The following is a 9,422-nucleotide window of genomic DNA, read 5'->3' on the forward strand; positions in this document are numbered from 1 at the left end:
GAAAAGAGGAGGTGATATAGGGGGTAATGAGCTACCCTCTGTAACCACATAATTGGGCCCACCTCAGGCAGCACTCTTGGGTGAAGCTGCCATGGGAAGAGAAGTAGGGAAAACTGAAAACAGGGAAATATAAAGGTAGGTTGGCTGGTGATTGGCTTCAAAATATTGACAGTCGCTCTAAAACAGGAAATTATGGAGCAATAATATATAATATAATCATGATCAGTGACAAGAGACTAAGAAGCTTTTTCAACTGCCATCTCCATATACTTTCAGTTAAAAGTTACCATGAAAACATTTCCTTCATTAAAAGGTGTCATAAAAATAAGCTTAAGATCCTATATAAACTGGCAGAGTAATGGCTTCACTTCCCCTTTCCCCTTCAGATATGGTTCAGTGTACCAGATGCCCTGAAGATCAGTATCCAAGCAAGGATCACGACCAGTGCATCAACAAAATTGTAACTTTCCTATCTTTTGAAGAACCTTTAGGGATCACATCAGCTTTACTATCTGTGTCTTTGTCCCTGATTACAGCTTTAATGCTAAGAACATTTCTTAAACACAGTGATACCCCCATAGTCAAGGCCAACAACCGGGATATCACCTACACTCTCCTTGTTTGTCTGCTTCTCTGCTTCCTCTGTTCCTTCTTGTTTCTTGGACAACCTAAGAAGATGACTTGCTTCCTCCGTCAAGTTACTTTTGGCATCATCTTCTCTGTGGCTGTTTCTTGTGTCTTGGCCAAAACCATTACTGTTGTTGTAGCTTTCATGGCTACCAAACCTGGGTCCAGGATAAGGAAATGGGTGGGGAAAAGAACAACCAATTCTATTCTTCTTCTTTGTTCCCTCATTCAAGCAGGCATTTGCATGGTGTGGCTTGGAACCTCTCCTCCCTTCCCAGATTTTGACATGCAGTCAATGACTATGGAGATTGTGGCAGAATGTAATGAAGGGTCAATCACCATGTTTTATATTGTCCTGGGGTACATGGGACTCCTGTCCCTCATCAGCTTAACTGTAGCTTTCTTTGCTAGAAAGCTGCCAGACAGTTTTAATGAAGCCAAGTTCATCACCTTCAGTATGGTGATCTTTTGCAGTGTTTGGCTTTCTTTTGTTCCAACCTACTTGAGTACCAAAGGGAAATATGTGGTAGCTGTGGAGATCTTCTCTATCCTGGCCTCCAGTGCTGGGTTACTAGGCTGCATCTTTTGCCCCAAGTGCTATATTATTCTGCTGAAGCCAGAGTTGAACAAGAAAAAAGTCCTAATTAGTAGACAGAATTGAAAATAAATATTGCCCTGGAGTTTGTATTTCTTATATGGTGGATGCTAAAATGAGTGAATGGGCCTATTGTAGTCATTATGTAAGGCTACCTTACAGGTCGACGAAATCTACTTCAAAGTTATATATCTCTGTGGAATGTAGTAGATAGATGTCTACCACAACAAATGTGAAAATGCTGAATAAAACCTATGTGTGTGAGCAGTTATTCTTGCATAACGAGAGAGAGAAAAGGGAATGTACTGATCTACCCTAATGTATTGGAAGAGGACTGGTACCTGCCTATAGTGTAGGCAGCTGTGTTTGTCCACCCCCCCCCCACCACCATAGATGAGTCACAAGGAGTGGGGGAGCATATTGTGGTGGCTGTCTGTCTAGGTCTGGCTGCAGGCACAATCCCCCGGCCATTCTACCCAGCATGAGATGAGGTGGATGACAGAGCTGCACAACTGTTTTTTTTCCAAGAAGAAGCCTCTCCCTATGGGAACTGAAGCAGAAACCGGGGGTTGGAAGGACATGCAGGGACGTATTAGGGAGGGCCCCCTGAGGAGGGCAGAGGCCACAGCAGCAGCTGCTGAACTTAGCAACTGCAGCAACAATGTGGGGCTTTCTTCCTCTTCCTTACCTGCCATCACTGCGGGGCCATGGGAGTGTGTCTGCAGCGGCCTCCAGTCCCAGGACTTCTGGTGACTTGGCTTGGCTCCTGGTGGCCCCCATGATCTAAGGGGGTTGAAGCATCATTTCACACCCAGGGATCAAATTCTCATTGCCACATCTTTCAGATCCAACAGGGTGCATCTGTCTGTTGCTGGGATGGACATTTATTTAGCTGATCTCAGGGCAATCTGCATGACCTGTTGGTATCTGGCTGGAGGGAGGGGGATTAAGCCAAGGTGAAGCCCCTCTGTGGCAGGAAAAGCATGGATTGAGGGGGATTTCAAACTGTCAAGCACCCCGAGATATCAACAATGGTGGGGTCTGCAAGTGGGGTACCTATAGACTTTGCAGTATGGGTGACTCAGTCGTGGGCCTCTTCAAGGTTGGGAGAACATATGATAAGCCTTAAGATTTTGCAGTTGTGGGCTGGAGTATGCCCCTCCATCCCCTCTACACACTGGTGTGCAGGCCATGATGTGTAAGGTCTGGAAGGAGTCCAGACCTGGCTCTGAGCCAGGGTGGGTTTGCCCTGTTAGGAAGCTTGCTCTTCAAGCACATTGCAACCCATGCTTTAAAGTGTAATGATTGGTGCAGATCAGCTTCTTTAAAATAAAAATCCCAGGTTAACCCGTAACTTGTATGGTGCTTCATTCGAGTGGTGGGCGGGCAAGAATACTCTGCAGTAACCTAGTGCATCCTGGAAGTGAGAGAAAGAATGACAGCTGTTGACAGTCAGCATGATTCTTTCCTTGGGGGAAAGTCCTGCCTTCTGCTCTTTTATTTCTTAGCTTGTGGTTTCCTGCTGCTCCTTTCTGTTGACTCCTCTCCAAACATAATGCAGGGAAGGGTTTTTGTCTGTGCTCTGCTAGGATCCCTCTCATGGTGTCTCTTGAACAATAGTATATGGCTGAGTCCTCTACCTTCAGGCTGCTCATTTGCAGGTAGAAAGTGGAGCCCGACTTTGAGCCTGTGAATCTCCCTTGAATTGTAGGGGAATAATGTTCATCGCCAGAGCTGTAGTAGTTAGCAAGCCATTCCAATCCTTTGCCAGGTTTCTGCCGGGTCCAGGCTATCCAGTTGCTGCTATCAAACCCAGAGGTGGCACAGGTCAGTTGATGCGACTCTCCAGGTTTTCTCAGCACAGATCCTGACTGGGTCAGAACCATCTGGGAAGAGGCACCTGATTGGGGGGAAAAGCCTATGATAATCACATAGAAACCAAACAGAGTGACAAAAAAAGAATTAAAATGGCATTTTTAACATACATGGGAAGGCAGCCAGTGCAAGGAATATTGGTAGTAAGGATGGCATAGCGGAAGGATAGACACTTCTCAAATGAACACGGAGTGTTGTAGAAAGAGAGTGTGAGATGATGCGGGGGTTTGAGGGTTTAAAAAAGAATCAGAAGCACTCGTAGCTTTGCATAAGAGGGACTCAGATGTAATTATACATATTTAAGGGCCTCCAAGTCACATCACGGCAAGTGAAAATCAGAGGTGGTTTGCCATTGCCTTCTTCTGCATAGTTTGGCTTGGTGGTCCCCCATCCATTTATTGATGCTGGTTAGCTTACAGGATGTGATGAGATCAGGCTATACCACACAATCATCCCTCCTTATAGTATTTCTAGAGGATCCCATTCTAAATGCTTCATAGAATCCTGGAAGGGGAGGAGTTACGTGCCCCTGGCTTGTCTTATTGACTCAAAGTATCAGGGACAATCTGTGCTGCTGGTTTATTTGTGTGGTCAACGTTGCCACTTCTCCTGGCATGTTGTCCGTTGGGGTGTGACAGCTTCATCCATGGTTATACTAATTTGGCCTTCCATTCCATATTGTAGGTTCTGACATTGACTATAATTTGACAGCATCTCAGAGCTACCCATTAGGGAGCCCCAGCTCATCCAGGCTTCATGGTTATGTTTTTTTGGAGATGAACGTTCACCCACATTTGTAGCCTTGGTATTCCAGATCCTGTTGCTGTATCATTCTTCTTCTGCTGTCATATGGAAGGTCCCATGAAATGCTTACATCCAATACATTAATTTTTACCACATCCCATTAAATAGAAAATGCAAAAGTGGGCAGCCCATCGCTGACCTGTGAAGGGTGTTGGGTCACCAGAAGGCAAAGTTGTGTGGGTATGACCTGGCCACAGAGAGTAGGAAAGAAGAAAGGGTTGAATGGAGGGGGGCACATGAAGTTCATTCCAGTTTCATGCCAAGGATCGAAATCCAGCCAACCGCTTGGTGTAGAATGAGCTGTCAGAAGTGGTTGTGTGAAGTCCTTATTCCGCTCTGCCATTTTAGGAAACTGGGAGATACCAAGTTGAGACAAGATGCTAGTGGCACAACAGGGAATGTCAATCTGGGTGGGGAGAGTAGGCATTTATGCTCAAGAAGGTAGGGAATCTCAGTATGTGTCTGTTCTATAAAAACAGCACCATAATAGAAGAACAGAACACTTTCCTCCTCTCTCTCTCAAATGTAGATGTAAATGAGGGCAAGAGTTCTGTGATTTGTCACCATCAGTCTGAGGATTGTGGAGACAACACTAGTAATATCTTGTGCATGAATCCCCTGGGAAATGTTGAGGGAGTCTCCAATTTAACCCAAAAGACTGAAACTGGATTGAATCCAACTGTCAGATTCGGGCATCCCTACAATGTAAATTGCTTCACAGCTCGACCTGCCATAAAGCTGGGAGTGGGGAGGGTCTGGGGAGAAGGGATGTGTGTGTGTTCCTATGAGTGCATTCCCTAACTAAAAAGTGCTAACTCTCTCATGGGAATGAACCGCAGGAGATACTTTTTTATGTTTTTTTTATTTTTTCAATTTTTAATAATTCTAACACTTCAAACAGTGAACAATTAATCTTCCAATTACATTCACATCCTGTAAATAGTTCCTGAGTATGTACAACGTTATAACATGTTCAAAGAATTACAATACATTACTCATCACACTGCCGAATATGGGAATTATTATTATTATTTTTTTGCACACCCCTACTTCAGAATAAACTATGAATGTGTCAGATTCGGGCATCTCTGCAATGTAACTTGCTTCACAGCCGGACCTGCCATAAAGCTGGGGGTGGGGAGGGGCTGGGGAGAAGGTATGTGTGTGTGTTTGTATGAGTGCATTCCCTAACTAAAAGATGCTAACTCTCTCATGGAATGAACTGGAGGAGATACTTCAAAGGCACCATTTGCTGCGGGATAATAAAACCTCTGCACACGTAATGCCATGGGGCAGGGGATCATGGGATGTAGATATGTTGTCTGCATATACAAACCCTACACCTGGCTTTTGCATCTCAGTCTGAACAAAGAATCTATACTGTGTACAACTTCTCTTGAATCCTAATAAACTTTTCTTAAAAGACTATGGGACTGAGAATTGATTGAACCAGGGATCTGACACCAACAATTAGGATATTAGAGTGTTTACACACTGCACACATACTTCAAGGACAATGAATTCTCACAAAAAAGAAAAATAGGAATTGCATTTTGTGAAGATATTAAGAATTAGTTATATATGATTCCCTTTACTTAGGAAATCCTGGGTATTGTAGGATTTTGTTGTTGTTGATTGGTTGGTTTGTTGAAGGACAGTTTGGGATCTTTATTGTTGAAATTCTTTTAATGTCCCTGGCACAGCAATCCTAATCAGGCAATCCTAATCTAGTCTTCTCAGGAGTTTACTCAGGTCTCCTTATTTATTTATTTATTTATTTATTTGCTTTGATTTTTATTCTCCCCTCCCCTTCCAGGAGAGTTTCCTTCAGAAGGCACTGTAATGAAAGAAGAAGAAGAGGTTGGATTTATACCCCGCCCTTCACTCAGAGTTTCAGAGCAGCTTACAAACATCTTTCCCTTCCCCTCCTCACAGCAGATACCCTGTGAGGTAGGTGGGTCTGAGAGAGCTCTGAGAGAAACTGCTCTTTCAAAAGCAGCTCTGACAGAACTATGGCTTGCCCAAGTTCATCCAGCACCTGTGTGTGGAGGAGTGGGGAATCAAACCCAGTTCTTTGAGATCAAAGTCTGCACACTTAACCACTATACCAAACTGGTGTATCCTAAACAGAGCTACATCACTCTGAGCCCTTTGAAGTGAAGATTCTGGAGCAACCCAGCGCAGGCTGGAAGGGGGCAAAATTACAGCTGTTGACTGTCAACAGGATTATTTCCTTGGGGGAGGGTCTTGCCTGCTGCTCTTTTGGTTGTTAGCTTGTGGCTGCCTGGTGCCCCCTTCTGTTGCCTTCTCTCCAAAGTTAATGCAGGAAAGGAAGGGTTTTTGTCTGAGCTCTGCTAGGATCCCTCTCACTGTGTGTCTTGCACAGTAATATACGGCCGTATCTTCCACTTTCAGGCTGTTCATTTGCAGGTAGAAATTGGAGCCAGACTTCGAGGCTGTGAATCTCCCTTGGATTGCAGGGGAATAAAATTCAGAGCCAGAGCCAGGCGTGTAGTAGTAAACAAGCCATTCCAATCCTTTGCCAGGCTTCTGCCGGACCCAGATCATCCAGTAGCCGCTAAGATCAAACCCAGAGGTGGCACAGGTCAGTCGGTGAGATTCTCCAGGTTTTTTCAGCACAGGTTCCGACTGGGTCAGGACCACCTGGGAGGAGGCACCTGGTGGGGGGAAAAAGCCTATGATTATCATATAAAATCTAAACAGAGTGACAAAAAGAATTTAATTTTTTTTTACATACATGGTAAGGCAGCCAGTGCAAGAAATATTGTTAGTAAGGATGGCATCGCAGAAGGGAGGGTGCTTCTCAAGTGAACTCTTTGTGCTGTAGCTGGACAGTGTGAGATGATGGTGGGTTGATGGTTTAAATAAGAAGCGGAAGTTCTCTTAGTTTTGCATAATGGGGTCTCAGAGAAGAGAGATCATATTAAGACGTATTTAAGGGCCTTCAAGTCGATCCCAGCAAGAGGCTTTTAAGGCAAGTGAGAATCAGAGGTGGTTTGCCTTTGCCTTCTTAGTTTGTCTTGCTGGTCCCCCATCCATGTACTGCGGATCCCATATGGTTCATAGAATCCTGGAAAGGGAGGAGCTTTTCCCTGGCTTTTCTTCTTGTATCAAAGCATCGGGGACAATCTGCTCTGCATCTTCATTTCTGTGGTTTACATGGTGATTTCTCCTGGCATGTTATCTCTTTGTGTTTGACACTTCATCCAAGGTTATATATTGATGGCATGAGGACGGACTTCTTCTACTCCAGACAATAGGTTCTGACCTAGACTGAGGTTCGACATTATCTCACAAGTACCCATCAGGGACCCCCAGCTCATCCAGGCATTATGGCGTGTGTTTCTTTGGAGATGAATATCCACCCACAGTAGCCTTTGTACTCTAGATTCTGGTGCTGTGTGATTATTCTTTTGCCATGAGATGGGAGGGACCACAAAACACTTAGATACATTACATTATTTTTGGCAACATTCCATCCAAGAGAAGTACAAAAATGGGCTGCCCGTCTTTGACCTGGGAAGGCTGGTGGGATACCAGAAGGAAAAGTTGTGTGAGTATGATGTGGGAACAGAGGATGGAGAAGAAGAAAGTGTTGGATGGAGGGGGGCACATGAAGTTCATTCCAGTTTCATGCCAAGGAACTACATACACCTAACAGCTTGAAGGGGGATGAGCTGGTCAGCAGGTCAGTGGTTGTGTGATGCCCTTGTTTCTCTCTGCCATTTTAGAAAGGTGGGAGATACCAGGCTGAGACAAAATCTTGGTGATGCAGCAGGGAATTACAAACTGGGTGGGGAGAGTAGGCATCTACGCTCCTGAAAGTCTCAGTGTTTGTCTGTTCTATTAAAACAGCTCCATAACAGAGTAACAGGTCATTTCTCTCATATCCTCTCTCTCAAGGATTTAGATGTAAGTGAGGACAAGGAGTTCTGTGAATTGTCACTGTTAGTCTGTGGATTGTGGAGACAACAATTTATTTTTTTTAGATTTGCTAGGCCACCCTTCCCTAGAAGTAAGGCTCAGGGTGGCTTACGACAGAGTGATAATAATTAAACAACATTAAAACCATTAAAACAGATCAATAAATAGAAACAGGAAACATATACCAGTGGTGGAAAATCAGGTTCCCTAGTAATTTCTTATGTATGAAACCTCTGAAAATGTTGAGGTAGACTCCCATTTAACCCAGTAGACTGAAACTGGATTGAATCTGACAATTGGGATATTAAAGTGTACTAACAGACCAATTGAATCTATCTAATCTTTTAAAGCTGCTTATGCCTGTGGCCTTCCCGACATTCTCTGGCAGTAAATTCCACATCCTTCTCAGGTCTCAGTTTAAATAATACTTTTGTCTCTCCTGAACCTACTGCCCATCAGCATCATTGGATACTCTCAAGTTCTAGTATTTTGGGAGAGGGATTAGAGTGTTTCTTTATCAGCTCTCTCCATCCCATGGATAATTCTATAAACCCTTATCATGCCCCCCCCCCAGTCATCTCTTTTCCAAATTGAATTATTATTTTTTAGCCTTTCTTCATAGGGAACGTGTTCCAACCCCTCTAATCATCTTGGCCACCCTCCTCTGTACTTTTTCCACCTATGTGATGCTTTTTTTTTTTAGATATGGCAATGAGAACTGTACACAGTATTCCAAATGAGATAGCACCATGGAGCTATACAGGGATACTCAGGGCCGGCCCGAGGTTGTCCTGCGCTCTAGGAGAGCGCAGATGCCAACCTTCCAAAGGGGCTTGGAGACCTCTCTGCCGGGGGCAGGCTGGGAGGAGGCTCACCCAGGGAGCAGGGAGCGCGGAGGCGGTGGCTGGCTGGCGGGCAGGGAAGTAGGCGGGCCGTCCCCCCAGCTCAGCTCAGCCCAGCTGCCCCCGCTGGCCGCAGGCGACCTCCCCCTCTGTGTGCACACACACCCCTCCCCAGGCTGATGGGCCCCCCTCTCTCTGCCTTGCTGCCCTGCTGGAACAGGATGCCCGCTACACTGGCCGTGACGGGGGAAGGGGGTGTTGCGCCAGGGCCGCCTCTGCTGTGCCACCCATGGGCCCTCCAACCAAGGCAGGGACCGCCACCACCCTTCCCACCTCTCCAGGATTCCCGCCCGACAGGCAGCGGTGGCATCCCCCTCCCCCCACCTACCAGCTGTCATGTGCGGAGAGGGCAGGCGAGGGAAGGAGGGAGGCGAGGCCGGTCCAGCCGAGGGGAGGAGAAAGGGAGGGAAGGAAGCTGGAGGAGCCAGAGCTGCGCACGCCCGCACACCTCCTCTTCCCCCTCCTCCTCCCCGCAGCTCCCTCCTTTGGGCTGGCGCCTCCTCCCGGCGAGGGCGCAACGCAGAGCTGCCCGTTCCAAGCGCGTTCTGATGGATGAACAATGGCAGCGGGCCAGGGAGCCGGCCGAGAGGGGGCCATCCTCCCCCCCCAGCTCAGCCCAGCCGTGCCCCGGCGCCCGCCGTCCACCAGCCGAGCCAGGGAGCAGGAAGCAGAGG

This window comes from Gekko japonicus, unplaced genomic scaffold (assembly GCF_001447785.1).
Source record: "Gekko japonicus isolate JY-2015 unplaced genomic scaffold, Gekko_japonicus_V1.1 scaffold2503, whole genome shotgun sequence".
NCBI lineage: Eukaryota > Metazoa > Chordata > Lepidosauria > Squamata > Gekkonidae > Gekko > Gekko japonicus.